Source organism: Globicephala melas, chromosome 1, assembly GCF_963455315.2.
Source record: "Globicephala melas chromosome 1, mGloMel1.2, whole genome shotgun sequence".
NCBI classification, from domain to species: domain Eukaryota; kingdom Metazoa; phylum Chordata; class Mammalia; order Artiodactyla; family Delphinidae; genus Globicephala; species Globicephala melas.
The window spans coordinates 32911685-32936582 of NC_083314.1; the positions used below are offsets into that span (position 1 = coordinate 32911685).

General features: G+C 48.4%; 1 protein-coding gene and 1 pseudogene across 3 annotated transcripts in view; one reads left to right on the forward strand and one right to left on the reverse strand.

Annotated features, from left to right (window-relative positions):
• The window catches only part of LOC115861685 (small ribosomal subunit protein uS19-like), a 149660-nt pseudogene extending 132471 nt beyond the window's left edge, over positions 1-17189 (reverse strand).
• SOX13 (SRY-box transcription factor 13) overlaps positions 16705-24898 on the forward strand; it is a 44739-nt gene continuing 36545 nt past the window's right edge. For all 3 annotated transcript variants that reach the window (XM_060289371.1, XM_060289400.1, XM_030872723.2), the window contains exon 1: positions 16705-17286. The gene's annotated coding sequence lies outside the window, so the exon portion shown is untranslated. The remainder of the gene's footprint in view (positions 17287-24898) is intronic.

Below are 24898 nucleotides of genomic sequence, written 5' to 3' on the forward strand. Positions count from 1 at the left end.
TTTTCAAGATAGTTTTGGATGTTCTAGGTCCTTTGAATTTCCATGTAAATTTTAGAATAAGCTTGTCAATTTCTGCAAAAATTACTGGGTGATTATCTTAGTCCCTGGGGCTGCTATAACAGAATACCATAGACTTACCGTAGGCTTAAACAACAGAAATTTATTTCTCAGTTCTGGAAGCTGGGCAGTCCAAGATAAAGGGACTAGCAGATTCAGTGTCTGGTGACAGCCTGCTTCCTGGTTCATAGATGGCCATCTTTTCTTACTGTGTCCTGACATAGCAGAAGGGGCAAGGGTTCTCTCTGGGGACTTTTTATAAGGGCACTAATTCATTTAGTGAGGACTCTGCCCTCATGACCTAATCATCACCCAAAGGTCTCACACCTAATGCAATCATTGGGATTAGGATTTCAACATGTGAATTTGGAGAGGGGGAGACACAAATTCAGTCCATAGCAGTGATTATGATTGGGATTGCATTGAATCTATAGGTCAGTTTTGGGAGCATTAACATTTTAACAATATTGAGCCTTCCATCCATGAACATTGCATATCTCATTTATTTTTTTAAAGGTAATTTAAAAAAAATATATTTATTTATTTATTTTTGGCTGCATTGGGTCTTTGTTGCTGCACACAGGCTTTCTCTAGTTGCAGTGTGTGTGGGCCACTCTTTGCTGCGGTGCGCAGCCTTCTCATCATGGTGGCTTCTCTTGTTGCAGAGCTTGGGCTCTAGGCACGCAGATGTCAGTAGTAGTGGCACACAAGCTCAGTAGTTGTGGTTCGTGGGCTCAGTAGTTGTGGTTCGCGGGCTCTAGAGCGCAGGCTCAGTAGCTGTGGTGCATGGGCTTAGTTGTTCTGCAGCATGTGGCATCTTCCTGGACCAGGGCTCAAACCCGTGTCCCCTACTTTGGCAGGCAGATTCTTAACCACTGAGCCACCAGGGAAGCCCTATTTGCAAAGATTTTGTTAAGGCTTTGTGTCTATGTTCAAGGGATATTACTCTGTAGTTTTCTTTCCTTGTAATATCTTTGGTTGTGGCATCAGTGTAACTCTGGACTCATAATATGAGTTGGGAAATGTTCCTTCTTCCTCTGCTTTCTGAAACAATTAATGTATTATTAGTATTATTTCATCCTCAAATCATTGATAAAGTTTTGCAAGTTTTTCAAAAAATTATGAACTCAAGTCTTTAATAGATAGAAGGCTATTCAGATATTCTATTTCTTCTTGGGCCAGTTTCTCTAATGTGTATTTCAAGTAATTTGTTCATTTCATGTAAGTTGCCAAATTTATTCTAAAAAGTTGTTAATAATACTCCCTTCTTATCCTTTTAATGTCTACAGGATTTGAAGTGATGCTCCCTCCTTTTCATCCTGATGTTGGTAATTTGTGTCTTTCCTCTTTTGTTGTTGATCAGTCTAGCTAGAAGTTTATCGATTTTACTGATCTTTTCAAAGAACCAGCCTTTACTTTCATTGATTTTCTTCATTGTTGGTCTGTTTCCTATTTCACTGATTTCCACTCTTATCTTTATTATTTTCTTCCCAACATTGCTTTTTGAAGGTCATAGAAGGCATAGGTTCCCACTCTCATCTTCAATCATGAATCATGGAAGGTCTGAATGGAAAGGGATCTTAGTCATAAACTTGTCCAATCCCTTCATTTGATAGGTGAACAGAAATCTGAGGGGGAAGGAATTTTCCTCAGGCTACTTAGTTTTTTTCCAAGGCCAACTCATTTATTCCTTTATTTATTCCTTCCTTCATTAATATATTCTTATTCATTCATGTAAGACATATTTGTTGATCTTGTACTATGGGTCAGAGACTGCTCTGTTCTAAGAACAAGTTGAATAAGTCACAGTCTCTGCCTTGAAAAAATCTCCCAGCCTAATGATGGAGATAGAAGTAATCAGACAATTACAATGCAGTGCCAAGTACCATAACAGAGGTGTTCTCAGGGTGCCATGGATGGCTGGTGTGAAGATAAGGGTGGCCAGTAAAGGCTTCAGATAAGACATTTTAAATGGATTCACCAGTCAAAATAACTCTTCTTCACTCCAAAAAGAGCTCTGCGAATCTACAGGAATCCAGGTGTGCTTAGCTGAGTGATTCTGGCTCAGATTCTCTTAGGAGGTCTCTTGGGAAGTTATCAGCCAGGGCTGCAGTCTCTGAAGACTTGACTGGGGCTGGAGTGTCTGCTTCCAAGCTCACTCACATGGCCGTGGGCAGGAGGCCTGAGTGCCTTACCACATGGGCCTTTCCACAAGGCTGCTTGACATGGCAGGTGACTTCTCTCAGAGTGAATGATCCAAACGCCAATCTGCCTTTTATGACCTGGTCTCCGAATCACATATTGTCACTTCTACCGTATTCTGTTCATCAGAAATGAGTCACTAAGTCCAGCTCACACTCAGTGGAAAGGGATTACAGCAGGGCAAGGGCATGCACACCTAGAGGTGGGCATCACTGGGAATCCATCTTGGAGACTTACTACCACAGATATCCTCACAGACTGACTACAATTTGAAGAATCTAGAAGCTTAGTGACATTGAGATTGAAATGGCCAATTCACCTTTGCCTCATTTTCCACATAGAACTGCAAAAAAGGACCTAATTCTTAGAAATGAAATTATTTCATAGATCTAGTTACATCCTAAAATAAAAAGTAATAGGAGTTTAGGGCCAAGATGGAGGAGCAGAAAGACCCTGAGCTCACCTCCTCCCACAGGGACACCAAAATTACACCTATTTACAGAGCAACTATTGATGAGAAAGACTGGAAGACTACCAGAAAACAGCTTCTGCAACTAAAGATACAAAGAAGGAACCACAACAAGATGGATAAGGAGGGCAGTGATGTGGTATAGTCCAGACCCATACCCCCGGGTGGGCAACTCACAAACAGGAGGATAATCACAATTGCAGAGGTTCTCCCTGAGGAGTGAGTGATCAGAGCCCCATAGCAGGCTCCCCAGCCTGGGAGTCCTGCACCAGGAAGATGAGCCTCCAGAATGTATGGCACTGAAGGCCAACAGGACTCATTTCAGGGGAGAGCCAGGGGGCTGTGGGAAATAGAAACTCCACTCTTAAAGGGCACACACAAAACCTCACATGCTCTGAGACCCAGGGCAGAGCAGTAATTTGAAAGGAACCTGGGTCAGACCCACCTGCTGATCTTGGAGAGCCTCCCGGAGAGGCAGGAGGAAACTGGAGCTCAACCTGAGGACAAAGACACTGGCAGTAGCCATTTCGGGGAGTTTGTTCTACCATGAGGACCCTGGCGCTGGTAAGTGCCACTTTTGAGTCCTCCCTCTAGCCTGTTAGGGCTGGGACCCAAACCTGCCCACCAGCCTGTGGGACCCAGGACCGGGATGCCTTAGGCCATGTAACTAGCTGGGCAGAGTCTCAGCCCCACCCACCAGCAGGCCTGCTGCCTTAAGACTCCTTGAGCCCATAGCGGCCCTGGAACCTGGGCCTGTGCAACAGAGGGCCCAGGACCCAGCACCACACACCAGTTCACTGGCACTAGCCCCGGGACCCGTAGGGTCCTGCAGCCAGGACACAGCTCTGCCCACCAGTGGGCCAGCACTAGCCCCAGGACCTGGCCTCACTCATCAATGGGCAGGCACCAGCCCTGGGATCCCATGGACCCTGGCCCCACCTGCCGACAGCAGAAACCAGCCCTAGGACTACCATAGCCTTGCAACCTCCCAAACCAGGACACAGCCCACCCACAAGCAAGCTAGCACCAACCCCAGGACCCCCTGGGCCCCAGCCCCACCCACCAGTAGGCCCATACCAGCTCCGAGACACCTTGGACCCCTCAGCCAGCTGTCCCAGGATCCAGCCCCACTCACCAGCAGGCCAACACCCCAGACCCTGCAGCCAGCCACGTCAGGAACTGGCCCTTCCCACCAGCAGGTTGACACTAGATCTGGGACCCTCAGACTCACAACCACCCACTGCAGAACCCAGCTCTACCCACCACTGGGCCAGCACTAGCCCCAAGATCCTTCAGGGCCTTGTAGCCAGCACCCTTGTGACTCAGCCCTGGCAACCAACCAGACCAGGGGCCAGCCATGCCTACCAGACTGCCCACAGTAGTCAGCCTGCCACCAGAGGAGGACCTATGCAGCCCAAATATAGGGCACCCCTAGAACATATAGCTCTGATGATCACAAGGGAGAGCACTGCTGGAACGTATAGGATCTTCAAAAGGCCATTTCTCCAAGGTTGGGAAATGTAACCAACCTACCAGTTACATAGAAATAAAAATAGCAAATTAGGCAAAATGAGGTGACAGGAATATCTTCCAAATGAAAGAACAAGGTAAAATCCCAGAAGAAGAACTAAGTGAAGTGGAAATAGGCAATCTACTCAACAGAGAGTTTGAGGTAATGACTGCAAAGATGTTCAAAGAACTTGGGAGAAGAATGGATGAACAGAGTGAGAAGTTAGAAGTTTTTAACTGAGTTAGAAAATACAAAAAAGAACCAAACAGAGATGAAGAATACAATAAATGAAATTTAAAATACACTAAAAGGAATCAACAGTAGATTAAATGATACAGAGGAACAGATCAGCAAGCTGGAAGACACAGTAAGTGGAAATCACTGAAGCTGAACAGGAAAATGAAAAAAAGGAATAAAAAGAGATGAGGACAGTTTAGGAGGCCTCTGGGACAATATCATGCACACTAATATTCACATTACAGAGGTCCCAGAAGGAGAAGAGAGGCAGAAAGGGACAGAGAGCATATCTGAAGACATAATAGCTGAAAACTTCCCTAATCTGGGAAATGAAACATCCAGGTCCAGGAAGCACAGAGTGTCCCAAATAGGATCAGCCCAAAGAGGACCACACCAAGACACACTGTAATTAAAAATGAAAAAAAAATTAAAGATAAAATATTAAAAGTGGCAAGAGAAAAGCAACAAGTTACATACAAGGGAGACTATCAGATGACTTTTCAGCAGAATCTCTGCAGGTCAGAAGGGAGTGGTAGGATATATTTAAAGTGATGAAAGGGAAAAACCTACAACCAAGAATGGTCTACCGGGCAGGACTTTCATTCAGATTTGACGGAGAGATCAAAAGTTTTACAGACAAGCAAAAGCTAAAAGTTCAGCACCACCAAATCAGCTTCACAAGAAATGTTAAAGGGACCCCTCTAACCAAAAAAGAAAAGGCCATGAGAAACATGAAAGTTACAAATGGAACAATCTCGTTGGTAAAGGCTAATATACAGTAAAGGTAGTATAAATCAACCATGTATAAAGCTAGTAGGAAAGTTAAAAGACAAAAACAGTAAAATCAGCTATATCCACAATAAGTAGTTAAGGGATACACAAAACAAAAAGATGTAAAATATCATGTCAAAAACATTAAATGTGGGCTTCCCTGGTGGCGCAGTGGTTGAGAGTCCGCCTGCCAATGCAGGGGACGCGGGTTCATGCCCTGGTCCGGGAAGATCCCACATGTCGCAGAGCGGCTGGGCCCGTGAGCCATGGCCGCTGAGCCTGCGTGTCCGGAGCCTGTGCTCCACAACAGGAGAGGCCACAACAGAGAGAGGCCCGCGGACCGCCAAAAAAAAAAACAAAAAAACAAAAAAAACATTAAATGTGATGGGGGTGGGAGGAGTAAAAATGGAGGGTTGTTAAAGTGTGTTTGAATTTAAGAGATCAGCAACTTAAAATAATCATATATATATATTGCTATGTACAGTATGGGGAATATAGTACATAACTATGTATTACCTTTGTTATAGTGACATATCATAACTAGACTTATCGTGGTGATAATTTTGAAATGTATAGAAATACTAAATCACTATGCTATGTTGTGTTACAGGAACTAACATAGTGTTGAAGGTCAATTATACTTCAAAAAAAAAAAGGCCAGGGCAGAGGGATAAATTGGGAGATTGGGATTGACATATATACACTACTATATATAAAATAGATAACTAATAAGAACCTACTATATAGCACAGGCAACACAACTCAATATTCTGCAATGGCCTATAAGGGAAAAGAATCTAAAAAAAGAATGGGTATATGTATATGTATAACTGATTCAGTTTGCTGTACACCTGAATCTAACACAACATTGTAAATAAACTATACTCCAATAAAAATTTTTTTAAAAAGCAAACAAATTCATAGAAAAAGAGAACAGATTTGTGGTTACCAGAGGCAGGGGTGGCTGGAGGGGGAACTGGATGAAACTGGTCAAATGGTGCGAACTTCCACTTATAAGACAAATAAGTACGAGGGATATAATATACAGCATGATAAATACAACCCACACTGCTGTATGTTATATATGAAATTCTTGAGAGTAAATCCTAAGAGTTCTCATCACAAGAAAAAAAAGTTTTTTTGTTTAATTTTGTATCTATATGAGATGATGGATGTTCAATAAATTTTGTGGTAATCCTTTCATGACATATGTAAGTCAAATCATTATGCTGTACACTGTAAACTTATAAGTGCTGTATGTCAATTGTATCTCAATAAAACTGGAAGGAAAAAAAAAGTAATAGGAGTTTTTACTGAGAAACCTATCCAGCCCCGTGCTGGGAGAACTACTTTAGATATTAGGAGGAAACTTCAAGGAATCTTCTGGAAGGATGTAACTATTATCCTTTGATAGTTTAGAATTATACAGGATTATGACTCTATTTATTTTAAGGACTGAAGACAGAAAGGAGTGGGGATGAGGGGTATTATGGACTGAATGTTTGTGTCCCCCCAGAACACACATGTTGAAGCTCTAACCCCCCAGTGTGATTTGGATGTGAGACCTTTGGGAGGTAATTAGGTCTAGATGAGATCATGAGGGTAGGCCTCCATGATGGGAATTAGTGTTCTTATAAGAAGAGGAAGAGAAGAGAAATGAAAGCTCTCTCTCTTCACCAAGTACAAATACAGGGAGAAGTCAGCAGCTTACAGGCCAGGAAGAGAGTTCTCATCAGGAATTCAATCAGCTGGCACCTAGATCTTGGACTTCTAGCCTCCAGAATTGTGAGGAATGAATTTCTGTTGTTTAGGCCACCCAGTCTACAGCATCTTGTTACAGTAGCCTGAGCAGACAAATACAAGGGTTTACTGTCACTTGATTGGGTAGAAGCAAGACTAAATTCACAGTGTTAGGATTCTACTGAGCTTTCAGTGGTGGAAGAACCTGCAGGCTTTCACAGCAGCCTCTGTTTGCAGAGGGGCCGGGCTGATGGCAGGGAGCTCCAACAGCTGAAGAAGTAACTGAAAGTGTGACTGGGGAGCATGAAAGTAACCATTTTCAGGGCCAACTTGGAGTTCTAAGCCAACAATAGAAAATTTGGAGAGGAATCACATTGCTGGTGGAGGGGTGGGGTCAGTATGGTCATTGGTGTAGATTCCTTTGATGAAAGATAGTTTTTAACAGAATAGGTTCTTCTGTTTGCATAGTTTTTTCATGAAAAGGATTTTTAAAGTGGGAACAAGAGCTAAGACCTAGCTTACTTTTCCAGGACTCAAGAAAACAGGACGCAGCGAGGAGGCTTGTACAGTCATGAAATGTGGCAGCTCATCCACCCTCATGCACCCTGGTGACAAGGAAATGTTCTCTTTCTTGCCTACAGGAGCAACCCAGCAGGGATATATCTAACTCTTCTCTGAAACTTCTCAGAAGGACATGATTCCAGGCTCACCTCAAAAGAAGGGAAAGTTTTGGAGGCGACCTACATGCTAAAGAGAACCGATTCAGCTACTGTAACAAAGGCCAGTGTCATAGTGTCTCGGTTTATTAGTCTCTCCTGTAATTTTCCAAAAATAAGCTGTACAGAGCTTCATAGGGGCTCTGTAGTATCAGAGACCCAGACTCCTTTTTTAATGCCCCATCTCATGGTCTGAGATACCTAGTACAGCTCCTGCCACCATAAGGGAGAAAGAATGGGCAGATTACTTCCTTTCTTGTTAAGGACATGACCAGAGAGTTGCACGTATTAATTTACTATAGGGCAGCCAGGAAGTTGTATTATCACTTCTGCTTAGGTCCTATAGGGCAGAACCTAGGCACGTGGCCATGTTTAGCTGCAAGGGAGATGAGGAAATGCAGCCTTTTGATTGGCAGTCAGTTTCTCAGCAAAAACTTGTATTATTCTAGAAGAGAAAAACATCTTGTGGGAAAACTAGCAGTCTCCGACACAATAACCTCTTTTAATCTTGCATGGAAGGAGGGCAAATCAGATTAGTCATAGGTAAAGATACTTTTATTAGACTATAAACTTTATGATGGCAAGGAGACTAGCTCTTTTTGCTCTTCACTTTGTCATCATTGCCTAGCACACAGTTCATGCACATAGTAGGTTCTCAATATTTATCAAATATATGAATGAATGAGAGACAGCTAAGATGTAAGGATTTCAGAAGACCCTCCACTGTGCCTCTTCCCAAGGACTTTTGTTGCAAGGATCCAGAGAACTTGGTTTCTTGTCAAAATTAAACCTGAGGAGTTATGCTGGGATTCCTTCCCGAAGTGAAATTCCTACCCACCACAGCCACCCTTACAAATAGTGTGGTTTCTTTACAGCCTTGGTCTAACATCTAGTGATGCTTAAGTGTTAGATGATGCAGTGCAGTCTGATGGCATATGATGTGAGAAAGCTAGGCTCTTCCAACAGTTCTAATGTGCTATTACTATAAGCAAACCTGATATCTTCCGGGGAGAATTTTATCCCAAGGTCTCTTATATTACACAAATTAATTCTTATAGATGGGAGGAGCCAGCTTTGCAGCAAACTGGGCATCTATTGGGAATTGCTGGGAGGGTCAGCTCAAGGAGGTACAGCCTCCAGCCTCCTCAGCTTGGGGGCTGGGTTAGCATCCCAGCTCTCCCCTGAGGGCTGTGTTTCCAGCCTCGGCATTTAATAAGCTGAGAGAATTGAAAACAGTAAAATATGGAAGATAATACAACAGTCAATAAAAAGATAAACTAAGAAGAAATAAAAAGATGGTAAGACCAGTTCTACAAAAAGGCAGCAGGCAAAGTGATAATATGAACTAAAAACAAACCAAATAAACTAAAAAGAAATTAAAAGATGGAACAAAGACACGGTAAGGCAAAGGTTAGAAATAGTAGATGGAAAATAAAAAGATAATACAATAACAATAAATCTAGAAGATAAGATGAGATAAAAGAGTATAAAATATCTAGAAGAAAGAAAAAACAGAGATTAAAAATGACTGAGATAAGTAAAATCATTAAAACCAGAAAAATAAAAGACTAAAGGGATTAAAAACAATAAAATGTGTTAAACCGATACCAAAAGAAATAAAACATTTAAAAGACTGGTCTATGAGGGAAGAGAGTAATAGCTCAGTTTTGTTTCAAGTTAAAATAGTGCTGCAATGCAAGTGCAAAAGCCTTCCCCTTCATGCAGACACATTCTCTGAGTCCAGGCAGCCTCAAGGTTGTGCAGACCTCCCAACCCCTAAGCACCCATGGTTACTTGCTAGGGCTGGTCTAACAAAGTGCCACAGAGTGGGTGGCTTAAACAGCAGAAGTTTATTTTCTCACAGTTCTGGAGCCTAGAAGTCCACAATCAAGGTGTTGGCAGAGTTGGTTCCTTCTGAGGGCCACAAGGGAAGGATCTGTCTCAGCCCTCTCTCCCTGGCTTGGAGGTGGCCATCTTCTCCTTGTCTTTCCTCTGTGTGTGTCTGCATGCAAATTTCCTCTTCTTATAAAGACAACAGTCCTATTGGCTTAGGGCTCACCCTAATTACTCCAGTTTAACTTAATTGCCTCTGTAAAGACCCTGTCTCCAAATATGTCACATTCTGAAGTATTAAGAGCTAGGATATAGGAATCTGGGGAAGGGCCCATAATAGCATCCCTAAAAGGAGTTCCTGGGAGGATACCCTCCAGGCAGAGAGATAAGAGCAGAGAGCAGAACCTTTGACTTTTTGCCTAGTTTGGGGCCTCTGACGGAGCTGAATTTTTTTCTCCTTGATTTGGATTTCTGATTAATAGTCTTCATTTCACTTGAACCCACAGGGCAGTAAGGCTGAGCCCAAGAAGGATAAGACTGTGGAGTCCCTGACCCATTTTGTCTCAAGACATTAGGGCTGCTGGGAGCAAGAAATGTCCTGGCAGCCAGTCTCCTGTGCCTAACGGAGAGGCCCACCCACAAGGCTGGGCTGGCGTGCCTAGCTTCTCCTGCCAAGACACTTCTGCTCTGGCTACAAACACCTTGTGATATCGAAGGTGCCTTCTAATTCCCTGCAAACCCACAGCAATGATCTCCAGCTGGGTTGTGGCGCTTGTACATCATTGTCTTCTGCCTTTTCCAAGCAGGGGAGCCTTGGAGAGCTGGGCACTGGAACACCCCACTCTTAGGAATGAGTGTTCTGTACTTGGTTTCTCTCTGAGGTGGAGCTCAGAACTGTGTGCAGTGGAGAGAAGCCTGGAAAGTCCTTCTCTTGGGGAAGAGGAAGCCCTGACTCACAGATGACCTAGCCCAGATCACCTAGTTCAATCTCCTCCTTAATGGATGAGGAAATAGAAATCCAGGAAGGAAAGACTTGCTCCAGAGTGTTCTCTCCCTCCCCCCTCAACACGCACATTCACTGGGCGGGCAGGCAGAGCTCAGCCCCCAGGCTGCCTTCTGACAGGGCCAGCTTCCAGGGCCTTCAACCTGTGCAGCCATACATGCCCTGCGCTTGATTTAATGCTGCTATCGCCATCTTGAATTCTTAATACTTTGAAACAAAGATGCCACGTGTCATTTTGCAGTGGGCCCTGTAATTTGTGGCGGCCAGTCCTGCCCCTCGCCCCACTTTCCACTGTGTTCCGATGAGGAAGTAAGCACGAGCCACCCAAGCTCTTTTGGCCACGAGCTGTCGGGAACAGAGACTTTGGGTACAGTTCTTAGCACAAGATAAGCCCTTCAGAGAAGGAGGAGGAAGGGAGGACGCCTTTGCTTCAGGTCCAAGGCTGTCCCTCTGGCCTCGATTCCTCAGTGAGTCCTCAGCTGGGGCACGAGCCTCAGTCACCCACCTCGAATCTGCAGCCTGCGGACTTGGCCTGTCCTAGCCCTGTTCTCTTCAAAATCCCCTCAGTCTCCCCGGCAGAAACCCAAGGGGGCGGGAGAGGGGAGGGATGAAAGGAAAGTGAAAGTATCAGCCTCTCTGGATGGCCCTTCTCCTCCTCCTCCTTCCTCCTCCCCCCCCGTTGCCATGGAGACCAGAACAAAGCCTCTCTTTCCCCTCTTTTCTGGATTGTTAATTGTCTTTACTCCATGGTGCCTTTGTTAATTGTTGCCAGTCCCTCCCAGGATGAGATCTAGGTCTCCTCAAGACAGGAAAGAGAGTTAAAAAAAAAAGTTAGGGGGTGGGGGTGGGGCAGTATAAGCCCCGGGGTGGGGTGGAAGTGAGGAGGGGAGGCTGCAGCAGGATTTTCTAAATTGCCCAGGCTTCTGGGAAGCGGACACCCTCTTTACCTCTTTCACTCCGTCCCTCAATCAGCTGCCTTTTCAGGTGGGGCCCAATGGCCCCCCTCTGAAGGAAGGGATGGGAAAGAATAGAAAGAGAGAAGAAAAAAACAACCATTGTGTGTACGTGCACGTGTGTGCGTGTGTGTGCATGCATGCGTGTGTGTGTGTGTGGCAGGTGCCCTCTCAGAGGGAGGTGGCTGTCCTTGCACTGCACCCATTCCAAGTTGACCATTGAGACGTGTGGCCTGCTTTTTATCCCCAGCATTTAGGACTACTAGTAATTAAATTTACAGAGAGAATGCCTGCTAGTTCTGGAGGTGAGAATGACTACTCCAGCCCTCTTCCCCCTGCTCGATTCCCCATAGTAGCTACACATGTGAAGAATAGAGCAAAGATGTTTTAGAAGCACGCACGTGCGTGTGTGTGTGTGCATGTGTTTGTATATGTAAAGGACTCAAGTCATCAGCACTAGTGCACTCAAGAGCACACGCACCGAGTGGGGTCCCTGTGTGTGCACACGTGCAATTGTGTTGCGGGGGGTAGTATGGGTTGAGACCTCTGTCCTTCATTGGGAGAAAGTCCTCCACTTGGGGGACGGGAGGCTGACTGTCACGTAAGAAGCAAAGAGCTGTTTCTACTTCTAGGGTCTAAGCTAGAATCTAGGCTGTTAAATAATACTCAAGTGTTAGTTTGTATGGTTCAGAGTCTAAGGACCCCATAAGAAGTGAAGCAGGGTGGTATAGTAGAAAAAGCATGAATTTGAGGGCCAGAAACCTGAATTCAAATGTCAACTCTTGCCCCTTCATTATGTGGTCTTGGAAACTTCCCTTCCTCTCTCTGAGTGTTATTTTCCTCATCTGTAAAGTGGAACTGTTCCCATCTTCACAGAGTTGTTGAGAGATTAAAGGAGATCACGTGGGACTTCCCTGGTGGTCCAGTGTCTAAGGCTCCACGCTTCCAACGCAGGGGCCCAGGTTCAAACCCTGGTCAGGAAACTAGATCCCATATGCATGCCACAACTAAGAGTTCTCATGCCACAACTGAAGATACCGCATGCCACAGTGAAGATCCCGCAAGCTACAACTAAGACCTGGTGCAGCCAAATAAATAAATAAATAAAAATTAGAAAAAGAAAAGGAGATCATACGTATAAAGTACCAGCCTTGGTACCTCTCCTTTCTGTGCACAAAGAGAGGACCAGAGGAGATGGTTCTGGGAGGCTGATTCCTTCCAGATCTTATATTCTCAGATTCCGATAGGCAAATTAAACGTTCTATGAATCCACCTGTTATCTTCCTGATCGGCTTCCATACTAATCAATACTGAGGGCAACTCTCTGGAAAAACTTGGGTTAAACTGAGTTAGAGGCCCACCAGCGTCAGCTGGAAGGGAGTGCCTTCTCTGAAAGCCGAGGCCCACCTGAGTGAATACTCCTGATTCACTCCTGACTCAAATGTCTGACTATAGGGACCTAGAAAGGCACTTCCTCGGTCAGTAGGAGGAAGAGCTGGTGCCCAGACAAGCTCTGCTAGGCTGGGCCTACCCTGACCTGACCCAAGCTACAAGCTCCCTCCTCTAGGCTGCACAGAGAAAATGGCCCGTGGAAGGTGCCGGTGGTCTTGCGGGGAAACAGGAAGGGCTTCAGGCAAAGCAGCCAGACAGGGATTTCCATGTGCTCTCAGCTCACTTCCTCTCCTGGAGCTTCTCTCCCAGGCCCTTCTCCTATAACAGTGAGGAAAGCAATTCACAAGATTCTGTGAATTTAATCCTTGTATACTTCTCCAACATTCATTTGCATTTTACACTTTGTCTCTAACCTTGGAGGTTAAAGCAGTGTGGAGAACCTCAGCAGCCCCGAACACTGCAGCCCCCACCAGTGTCTCAGGAGCATGTTTGCCACCACACGAAGTGGATTGGAGACCACACTCCCTGAAGCCAGTCAAAGGCATTCCTTCAGCAAATTTATTTTGAGCATCTCCTATGGGCTCTGGAAATTAAATGGAAAGTAGAGCAGACAAGTTTCTTCCCTCACAGAGCCTACAGTCTAAAGTGGAAACAGAAAAGCACAAGAAAACAGAAAACCGATAAAATAACTAAATATCAATTGTTGTAAGTGATATGAAGGCGGCAAATGGGGCCTAGAAGAATAAAGGTGGGAGATGGGGGTAGGGGATGATTGTAGGTGGGGAAGGAGGAAAGATGAAGGAAAGGACATTTGTGTTGAGAGCAGAGAACGAAATGGAGCCACTCTGGGAAGGGCAGGGTTTGGGGAGGCACTTTCCAGGTAAAGAGATATTTATAGGGTTTGAGGTCTGGTTTAAGGCTGATACTTTAATATGGGGATTGGGCAAGTTTTGTGAGATAACCATTCAGGATTGAAGGACACAGCAAGGGGAGGGTCTTGAAAAATAAACAATTGTTTGATAAGCTAGTGGTTTGCCAGGTTAAACAAACTATTGTCCTGAGAAGGGGGCTGTTTGAGCAGTCTATTGTTCAGATAAATTGATTTTCAGGAAGTTCCTGAGGCAAATAATGAAGTTACTTACTGGTTTACAGTCTTATCTTCCCGGGCAAGAAATTTCTGGAACAAATATTAAAGTCACATCAATGTAAGCAGCCTTAGTTAAATTATGTGGCTGCAAGGAGTCTCAGTTCTCAGAAGCAGCAAGGCTGTGGTAGTCTAGCTGAGATGACGATGGCCTGGGCTAGGGTGGGGACAGTGAAGACAAAGAAGTAGATGGATTGGAATATATTTCTGGAGACAGATCAACAGCACTCACTAAGTAGATTAGATCAGAAAGAAGGAATCAAAGATGACTCCTAGGTTTTAGGTTCAAGCCACTGGGTAGGTGGTACGATTTGCTGAGATGGGAAAGATGGTACAGGGTATAAAACAGGCTTAGGGGGGTGGTTATAGGCTCAATTCTGAACGTGTTAGGTTTAGGATGTCTGTGAGTCCTTGGGTAGAAATGTCAAGTGTATGGTTGGATACATGGAGTCCTGGAGACTTAAATAAAAAATTGGGAGAAACATCAGTGCCTCATTTGTATTTAAAGTAATGGAAACAGTTAAAATTTCACCCAGGGAGAGAAAGTAGAGAGAAAGGAAAATGGGGTACAGGAGAGCCCACAGGACACACCCACCTGGAGACAACGGTGGAGGAATAAATATAAACAAGGGAGGCTGAGAAAGGGCAACCAGCGAGGTCTGAAGAAATTCAGGAGAGTGTGGAATCCTGAAGTGTTTTAAGGAGGGAGTGGTTAAATGTGTAAGTTTGATTGGTGTTCCCAGGAAATAGTGTTGTAGTATAGAAAGACCTAGAATCTTCAGAGTCAAATCACTTCCTCCCATCACTTACTGGCTATGACTCTGAGCTTCATTTTTCTTACCTAAATGGGGATAATGATACCACCCTCACAGAGTTGGGATAAGGTACAAATAGATGTTATACATGAAAATAGTACTGTGCCTAAGACACAGTAGGCAGGTACTATAAAGATCCCAATTCAAGTGGCAGTGATTGGGAAGGGTGCACACCAATGAAGTAAGATATAGTGGGCGGGGATATTGGAGAGCGGAAAGCCCACTTGCCACCTCTCCTTTCTTCCTGTCTCAATTTGCCACAGCTAAGGATAGCTACAAGGAGGGATCCATAATGAGACTGCCCATTGAAGCTGATCAGGGGCCAGAGAAAACAGCCTGACATATGGAAAACACAGGTATGCTGGCTGGGAGGAGGAAGGGCTTGGTGGTACCTGGCTTCATAGTTTCTGAAAGGGCTTCATCCACAGTCGTCCAAAAGCCTGACTCTGAAGAGTTAATGTTGATTTCCCTCGCCTCCTTACCCCCACCTGTTTCTTCCTTTCCATCTTCCTTACCCCCAGCTCAGGCCCACATTATTTTTACCCTGGTTACCGCCATTGTCTGGTCACTGGCCTCCCTGCCTTCAGTTAGACTGATCTCATCAGAGGCCCTGCTTAGAATTCCTCAGTGACTGATTGATTCCCTTCAATCAACCAATTGATTGACAAATATTTATCAAGGATCTGCTCTTTGCCAAGACCTGGCTAAACACAAGGGAGCCGGAGAGACACATCCCTTCCCTTGTGGTGCTTACTGGGGAGTCAGACAAATGAACAGTTACCATATACTATCTATGACTGGGGGGCTTCCCGAGCCCATACATAGGTGAGGTACCTGACGCAGATTTGGCCATAAGAGAGGCTCTGGAAGAGTATATATCTGGGCTGAGACCTAAAAGATGCATAAGACAACTTAGCCAAGGAAGGTGGTGGGGAATGATGAAATCCAAAGCCTCAGGAAGTCTTAGAGCCTGGCTGACCATCACCTGCTGAGATGCTGGCCACCTGCACTGTGGGCACAGTGTTATTTGCAGATCCGGGACTGCCACGCCTTTAATCTGCTCTACTTTCCAAGATGCAGTTCAGATGACACCTCTCCCGAGAAGACTCTGATCTCTGTCCCAGACCCTAGTGCTCTCGATGGTCTCCACGCCCCATGTGCCTGGCTGATCTCAGCACTCTTCCACTTCACTGTAATCATGTGTTCACTACCTGTCTCCTTCCAGAAAGGGCAGGGCATTTCTCATTCATCCTGGTGTCCCCAGCACTCATTTGGGCCAGGCATAGCCATTTAATAAATACATTGATTTAAAGGAATCCCACCCCCCCACCCCCTGCCATATCGAACAGGTCAGGGAAAACAATAAAAGACTTGAGAGAGTGCAAAATGACAGGACTAGGGAGTGGTCTGACACATCAGGAAGCAGTCTAGCTGCAGGTGGGATCAGGTTCCTAAGGGAGGTTCTGAAACGGTTTTTAAGAAACCCTAAATCCAGGTTATCTGTCTGGAGGGGTTAGGAGACTGGGAGTTGGATTGACAACTTCTTGGGTCTTGCTCTAAGGAGCGAAGATCCTCTATAACGACCTCATACCTGGGCAGTGAGAGTGGGCAGAATACACCTCTTTCTTCTATTCCTTCCATCCCCTCACTCCACTTCCACCCATCTCCGCCGCCCAGGAACCTCAGCTCTTTCCTTTCCAACAGAGGATTCCGGCTGTTGATGCCTGGAGGGACCTGGCTGCAGGGAGGAGGAGGGAACTCTCTGTCCCTCCCTCCTTCTCCATCTCCCCACCCTTCCTCCCTCCTCCTCCCTCCTCCTCCCCCGGCCCGCTCTCTGTCTCCCTCCCTCTTTCTCCTCTGAGGCTGTGGAGTCGCCTCGCAGCAGCGAGCAACGAGCGCCCTGCTCCCAGTCCCGGCTTGGAACTTAACTGTATGAGTGCGGGTCTTGGAACCCCGGCCCCGGAGCTGCGAGTCCGGGTCTGAACCTGGGGCGCAGCGGTCAGCCTCCGAGGCCCTGATTTGGGACCGAGCCGAGGCTCTGAGCGCGGAGCGGGAGAGCCGGGAGGGCCGGCGCAGCAACCGGCGAGTCAGGGAGCAGTACCGCGGAAGGCAGGGAGACGGCCGCGAGCTGAGGGCAGAGGGCAAAGTGCAGAGAGCGACCTGGCTCGGCGGAGGGCGCCGCCCGGCCGGAACGGAGCTCTCCGCCCCGGACGGCGGCCAGTAGTAGGGTGCGGACCCGGGGTCGCCACGAGTCCCGAGCGACTCCCCGGCCGACGGCTGGGGGCGTGCCTCCTCCCAGCCCAGCCGCCCCAGCCCAGCGCGCCCGTTCGTAGCGTCGCCGGGGCATGTGAGCGGGAAGCCCAGGCTGCCAGCCGCGAGGACCCGGACGGAGGAGTAGCAGGAGCGCGGAGCCGAGAGCCGCGAGCCCAGCGCCCGGCTGAGTAGTAAGTGCGCCCCCTCCGTGCCCAGAGCGCGCCGCCGCGCCCCCCTCTCCAGCCCTCCGAAGTTTTGACACTCGCGACCTCGCGTTTCTGGGCACACGCCGGCTCTCTTCTCTGCGAGTTTCCATCCTTTGCAAAGTTTTTTAAAAAGGAGCGGACCCCCACCTACCCCTCACTACTCCGGCGGTGGCGTCTGTTCGCGGGCAGACCCGGCTCCTTGTGGAGAGAGGTGGCAGCCTGGTAAGGCCGTGGGTGTCTGTTTCTGTGTGCGCACCACAGGAGCCGGGCTTGGGGTGCCCCCACCCCGCCACGGCCGCTTCTCGCCCACCGGCCGGGGGCACTAGGTCTTTCTCACCAGCCCGTCTGTGCGCCCAGTTCAAGGATTTCCCAGCGGGAAGCCGAGACGACCAGTGCGCGTCCGGCTTGGGGCTCCGGTGCCCGCACCGAGGCGCAGATCTACCCCTGTCCTGGTTGTGTGGGGTGCCGGGGGCCAGCCACGCAGCCCCTCTCACCCTTCCAGGTTCGCTTCCCAGCGGACCAGCCGGGCGCTGCATCCTGTTTGTTTTCTGCTCCGGCTGCTCCAGTTTCACCCCCCTTTCTCTTCCCACCCTAGCCTTCTTCTTACCACCCCTCCACCTCCTGCCTTTGGATGTCGGAGGTGAATCTTTTCATCCCTGTCTCTGTGCAAAAGCAAATGTGCCTGGGGGTAGGGAGGTACGGAGGTGGGAAGGGGGGCTAGTCGCTCTGTTACCAGCGGCTCGCCATTGTTTTCCCACCCCGCGCGTTCTGTGCGTAAACACACACACACACACACACGTACACACACGTACACACACACACACGTACACACACACACACACGTACATGTACACACACACGTGCGCGCCGGCTGCTTCCAGTCCCCAGACGCGCAGGGATCGCCCGCGGGATTCTCCCATCTGCCCGCCTGGTCTTCCAGCCTGGAGGTGCTCCATTACTTAACTGGAGCTGGGGAGGGCAAGAGACGTGGGGGTTGCTGGAGAGTCACGGGCGGAGCCGCGAGCTGGGCCTGGGCGGGAAGTGAATTTTGAACTTCAGCCCTGGACCTTTCCGGGAGGACCCCGAGCGCACGAGCGGCGGCCTCCAGCCCTGGAGGGCCGACGGCAGCTGCAAGGACTCCAGCGGCGCTCTTGGCAGCCGCCTCCGTGACAAGGGCTAGGAGGAAGCCGAGGAGTTTTCCTGGGAAGTTTGCTTTGACTCTGGGAATTTCCGGACAGGGCGCCTTTGCGCTGGCGCTTGAAGGGGTCTGGCGAAAAGACAGCAAGAGAAGATGCTGCTGCTCTGGGCGGAGTTTCCAGAGACCCTGCTTTCTACTGTGCGCCCTTGGGGAGTGGCGCTCGAGATGCTGGGGTTCAGCATACTTTGGTCCTAATTTCCCGTCTATGGACAGTGTGAGCTTGGGCGAGTCCCTTAACTTTTCTAGATTTTCCCCTATGCAAAATGGTCAGAGTTAATGCACACATCTTTGAAACTGGCATCTAATGATCAGTTGAGGGATACTGGTTTGGAAGGTATGAATGCCAGGATGGTAGTTGGACCATTGTAAGCCTAGCTTAGACGTTAAGAGACAGGGCTCTGGAGTTGGATCCCAGATACTGCCACTGGAGACATGGTCTTGAGAAGTTTAATCTTACTGCTCTGTATCTGCTTGCTCATCTGTAAAATGGGTTTAATATGAACAGTACTCACTTCGTGGGGTTGTCTTAAGAAAGTGAAGCTCATACAACAGTACCTGGCACATAGTAAATGCTGGAGAAATGTGACCTGTTATTGCCATTATTACTTAACTGACTTTGTACAGACCCCAGAAGAGCATTTTGGGGTTGTGCTCATTTAATCAATTATAATAATTGTCCACTTTTGGGAAGGAAGAAACCTCACACTTCTTCCCACCCTTTCCTGATTTTAGCACCTTCCTACTCCTTGCATAGTTCCACCTTGTGAAGTCGTTTTTTTTTTCTTTTTCTCCTTCCTCTCCTTCCCTCCCTCCCTCCCTTTACAACTTTTGTGAAAGGCATTTTATTCCCTCCTTTTCCTCATTCTTAAAAATAAATCTTGGCCCAACTGTAGTGTTCTCAGTGGAAATCAGGCCCCAGGAAGGAAGCATATCCCCAAGAGTGTCCTGACCTGGGCTGCTGGCTCAGGATTGGATGCGCATTTGTGTCTCTGGGGCTGACAGGAGCCCCAGTGTCTGCAGCCCTGGGGAAGAATCAGGGGATGGGCTGAGGATGTTCCAGGGGGAGCTCTGCTCCCGAGGTGGCATAGGTGGCATCTGTGTTGCCTGCTGCCGGGGCTCACTTGGGAACCTGGAATATCCCAGCTGCCTGGGCAGACTGGATGTGGGATTTGGGGTAAGTAAGGGGCAAAAGTTTCACCTTCAACTTTCAACTTGCAGTTGGAGTGTTTACTAGGAATTTGGGTTTGTCACAAGCTTCTTGTCTGATTCTGGACCCTGCAAATGCACAACACAAGTAAGGGATAAGCTGTGTGACAGTGAGGAAGAAGAGCAGGCAGCTGCTGCCCACCCACAGTGCCTTGGACAATGGACTCCTCTCTCTCTCTTCTCTGACCCTCTAACCCCATCACCAGTCATGGGAGAGGATGGCCAGGAGATTGGTTCTTGGAGCTTGGAGATCCTGCAGGTAGGCTCTCAGTGATGAGAACCAGCATTGCAGTCACCCTCATTCATCCCTTTAACAGAAATTTGTTGAGCTCCTATTATGTGCCAGGCCCTGTGCTAGGCAGCAGGGCTTCAAGGGTGACCAAGACAGGTAGTGTGCCTGCCTTCAGAGAGCCTTCTTTCTAGAGGGGGGAGACCGGCAATAAATAACTTGAAATAAGTAACCAAGACAATATTAGATCCTGTGTGATTTTCAGAAATATGACACGGTGATGTGATAGACAGTGTATGTGTGGGGACAGGCAGGGGAGGTCCTAGATGGTGAGGCCAGTGAAACCTGCCCTGGAGAGAGACTAGCTCAGTCCAGGCCTGAAGGGTGAGAAGGAGCCAGCTGCACAAAGACCTGAAGGAAGAGGATTCCAGACAGAGGGAACAGCAAAAGAAAAATCCCCGCAGCCAGAACAGGGTTGGCAGTAACAGTGGGGCTGGAGAGGGAGACTGGAGAAGCCAGGAGGGCCAGAGCCTGGTCACACGGGACCTGGTTAGGAGCCTGGATTTTACGGCCAGGGCCATGGGAAGCCATTGGAGAGTTTTAAGGAGGGGAGTGACGTGATCTGCTTTATGATTTTAAGAGATTATTTGGTCCACAAGAAAAAACCCAGCTTATTTGGTAATCAGAGTTGCCCCAGGGGAGGGAAATGGTGGCTGAGGGATGGGATGAAGGAAAGATGGTGTTTTCAATGTAGATTCTTTGTCCTTTCCAAATGTAGTACCATGTGCATGTATCAACTATGCAAAAAAAAAAAAAAAACCCAAACCAGAAAGCATAGTTAAAAAAGAATAGCTTAAGCCTGGAAAATGTATATAATAAAAAGTTTGTTAAAAAATCTAAAACTGTTATCATAGTACCAATTTTGTAAAGATAATGATATGTACATGCACGTCCATCACGCACCTACATAGATGGAAGCCTCGATGGCTGCCTCAGTGTTTACAGAGGTTAATTCTGGACACTGGATGTATGGGGGATTTTTTTTTTTCTCCTTTATCTTCTGTTGATTTTTCCAATCTTCTTCAATTGTCATGAATTACTTTTATAAGTGGGGAAAGATGTGAAAAAGAGACATCATTCCGGCTACTACATAAAGAATAGTTTGAAGGGGAGCAGGAATGGAAGAAGAGAGGCTGGTTAGGAGGCTGATTTGAGTTGAGATGATGACTTGGATAAGGCGGGCCAATGGGAGATCATTCTGGAGGTAGAGCCAGTGGGTCTCACTAGCACACCGTTGCCTAACACGATGCACTGCTCTTGCCTAGAGAGGGCATTCCACCCCCAGCTCAGATTTTGTAGTCAGGAATGCTGGGATCAGTAATGGTGACAGATAATTTCCAGTGCTGCCTTGACTTTGGAAATGTCTTGAGTTTTATCCACATCCTTATTTCCATCTTTCCTCGTAATAGGGAGAGCCCCATCCTGAACATTTTGCTACTATGATAATTGGCAGATTCAGGGCAACATGATAGATACAATACGAAGGATTTAGAGCCAGGAGAGATGTTCATCACATAACATCTCTGAGCCTCCATTTCCCCATCTATGAAATGGGGCAACAGCAATACTTATCTCTTGGAATTTGGGAGGCTCACGTCTGATCAAGTCTGCAGCAGTGCTCCATGAATGATAAGGGTCTGGGTTTGCTGTTGCCAGACAAGTGTTTGCTTGAGCGAGGCCTGCTCCTCCAGAGGATCTAGGTGTTCCTGTCCTTGAGGGCCTGACACCTGATTCTACACAGGTTTTCTCTTCTCTGGGGGTGCCTTTTGAGATTGGCCCCTATTGGGCAGCTCCCTGAGTAGGTCACCAGGAAGCTGATGCCACTGGAAAAAGTGGAATTCAAATGCAGCTGTGCCTGCACGCCCCCTTCCCCAGCCTTATTCAGGGGTGAAGCTGAGTGTTTGAAAAGGGCTCTGTGCTGGGAAGGCCTGCCAGGCCCACAGTAAATCGTGCTCTGAATGGGAATTATTTTTGTGCTCTGTGTTTGCTTAAGAGGGCTCACTCCTGCCTGAACTCACTGCAGTCCTCACCCTTTGCTAGTCCTCTTCCTGGAACCTGGATATGTTAGCCAGGAAGGCTGTAACAGTGCCTGGCACCACGCGGGGGACCAGGACCCATGGAGGGTTGCTTTCTTATCTCCTGTCATCTCCCTCTCTCCCCACTCCCAAGCAGGAAGGCATGCCCTGGATGGGGTTCTTTGGCTGGGTGACAAAGAACCCCTTCTTTGGGTGACTGCCCCTTCCTTGGTCCTCCTTCCAGCTCCTTGGGAAGACTCAGTTAGGAGATTTGTTACAGACCATCTCAGCAGGGCCACCTTCAGCCTCTGCCAGCTTCTCTGATCAGGAGTGACTCTGTTCCTTTTAAAAATTCAAATACTTTCTCTAAGAAGCAGTGATATGGTAATTCCCTCCTAAGAGAGGGGTGGAGTAGGGTGGATGGGGCATTCACTTCCGCTTGAGTGCCTGTTACATCCATGGGCCTAGCCAGAGACCCCTGAGACTGGACCTGCTCAAGCCTTATGATGGTGAAGGCCCTTGTGGCTCTCCTAGGAGCAGGTTTCTGTCCAGAGTGACAGTGGTCAGAACTCTGAGAGGCTGTGAGGTGAGGAGGAAGTGGCTGGGGTTTCCCCTGCCTGCTCCCAAGGTCATCAGTGGGTGAATCCAAGGCCTGGGCATGGCTCAGGATGTGCTATATGTGGCCCAGCATCTCAGAGTGTGCACATGAGGGCAAGACAGGAGAGCAGCAGGGACCGAGCTTTGTACCCAATGATGCTAGGGGTGTTTTTATGGGGGAGGGGTGTGTTGGGGGGTAGAGGAGAGAAAGGAAGAAGTGGGGACAGTATCTCTAGCTGCCGCCTTTTTTCTTAAATAGCATGATTACCCAGGCTCATTCGGTCACTCAGGGAAGCCTGACACATGTCATCAAATCTGAATTCAGTTCTCTTGATACACACAACAGACTCCCCTCCCCTCATCAGTGGCCTTAGCATTTAAATGGCCTTGGCACAAAGCCCCATAAGCAGCCCTAGGGATTGTGGCCAGGTTGGGGGGGAGGGTTTAGTGTTACTCCCCATCTTGTTCCTCTGTGTCTTCTGGGGACATGTCCGAGGTAGAGTGCCAGTGTTTGGGCTTGAAGGGAAGGGGCCACAGATGGGGCAGAAACACTCAGGCTCCGTTCTCCCCTGGTGGTTTGGGTCTGTAATCCCTGCCAGGCCTGGAGCTCCCTGGGGGATTCGCCCCAGAGGAGGCCAGACTGTTCTCCTCCCCTCAGCCTTACCTCCCCCAGTCCCCACCCCCTGCTTGACTCAGAATGGAATGTGCAGCCTGTGGAACAGGATGGGGTGGGAACTAGTTCCCAGAGGGCCTTGGTCCCCATCCCCTCCCCTCCCCCCACAAAGTGGGTAGGCGCCTCAGGGCTGGGTCCTGCTCCTGCAGGGCTGGAGGTGCCCCGCTCCAATCGCAGGCCCTGTGCTGAGTGAGGGCAGAGGCGGGTACCACGGGGACCCAGGTCCAGGCATCTGAAGGAGCAGCCAGGGCGGGGGCATTTCTTTACAAGTCCAAGACGTTGGTGGGTGGCCAGTGAGAGTCCAGGGGTATAGCAAGCCAAGCAGACCCGTCCGCAGCTCTGGTAGCTGGGGTGGCCTACCCCAGACCTCCACCCTCTGTTGACTTCTGTTTTAATTGCGGCTTATATTTTCTAATTCCTATTTTCTGTAGTTTCCAAAAGTAGTATAACAATGTGTATTACTTTTGTAATCAGGATGGAAGGGATTTAAAATATATGTAGAATTGCCAGACAGGGAAACGGGCAAAGTAGTCAGTGTTTCTTCTCTGGAAGACTGGGAGTCAAGGCTTGACCAAACAGTAGAATATTGTGCAGAAAGAGGGGTCCCTGGCAGGAGGGGCAATAGCTGGAATATGATAAGAAGGCCTGTGACACTGGACTGATGCCTTTTCAGGATGACCATTGAGTAGGCCTGTGGATCCCCCCGGTGGGCTCTGGGAGGGGGGCTCTGGGCTGAGGTGGGCTGTCCAGGGACTGGGCCCAGAGGCCTCCTACATTGGCTCTGGCACCTGGGGGGAGGCAGGAAGGGGAGTGAGCTTTGGTTTAAGCTGCCCTCACACTGACTCAAAACAATTAACTCCTGCCTGGCCACACAAGACAGGTCCGGTGCAGCCCAGAGTGGAAGGTGAGGAGTTTCCTGTCTCAGTGTGAGGTGTGAAGCTCTGGAAACCTTGCTCCTACTGAAACACAGCCCTACTGAAGGAGCCTAAAGTCATTCACCCATTCCTGTGAGGCTTTGGTTCCTGGCTTGTCCCTCAAAGGGTGGGGTGGGGTGGAGGGGGTGAGGAGGGAAGGACGAATAAAAGGTTATTGGGGAGGGACTGGAAGGAAGCCTGTGTGCAGGTACAACCAGGCTGTCCGAGGCCAGTGGGGAGAGGAGAGTGGGGAGTGAACAGGGAGCTGTTAAAAGCAGAGGGGAGGGGCCCCTCCAGCCCCTGACATTTCTCTGGCTGCCTGGCTCCCCTCTCTGTGGCCGGTGGAGAGGGAGGGTATATGCGTGTAAGTGTGTGTAAGTGGCCAGGCGGGACCTACACCCTGAAGACATTGGTCAGCCCCTGCTGGACCCCAGGGGACAAGGCTGTGCCTCTAAGAGCCCCCAGGGGACAGTGGGGACATTAGACCAACGTCAGGAAGGCAAGGGGAGAGCAGACTGGGAGGCAGAGAGAGAGCCTGGCTGGGGCGCTGCTGAGGAGGCCCGCAGAGCAGAGCGAGGCCTCCTTTCATCCCTCCTCCCTGAGCTTCAGTTCTCCAGAGCCTCTGGTGCCTCACACAGATTGGGGGTTCAATTCCAGTCCACCTGGTGAGGGCGGGGCAGTGGGTGATCACCCTCCACCCTCCTT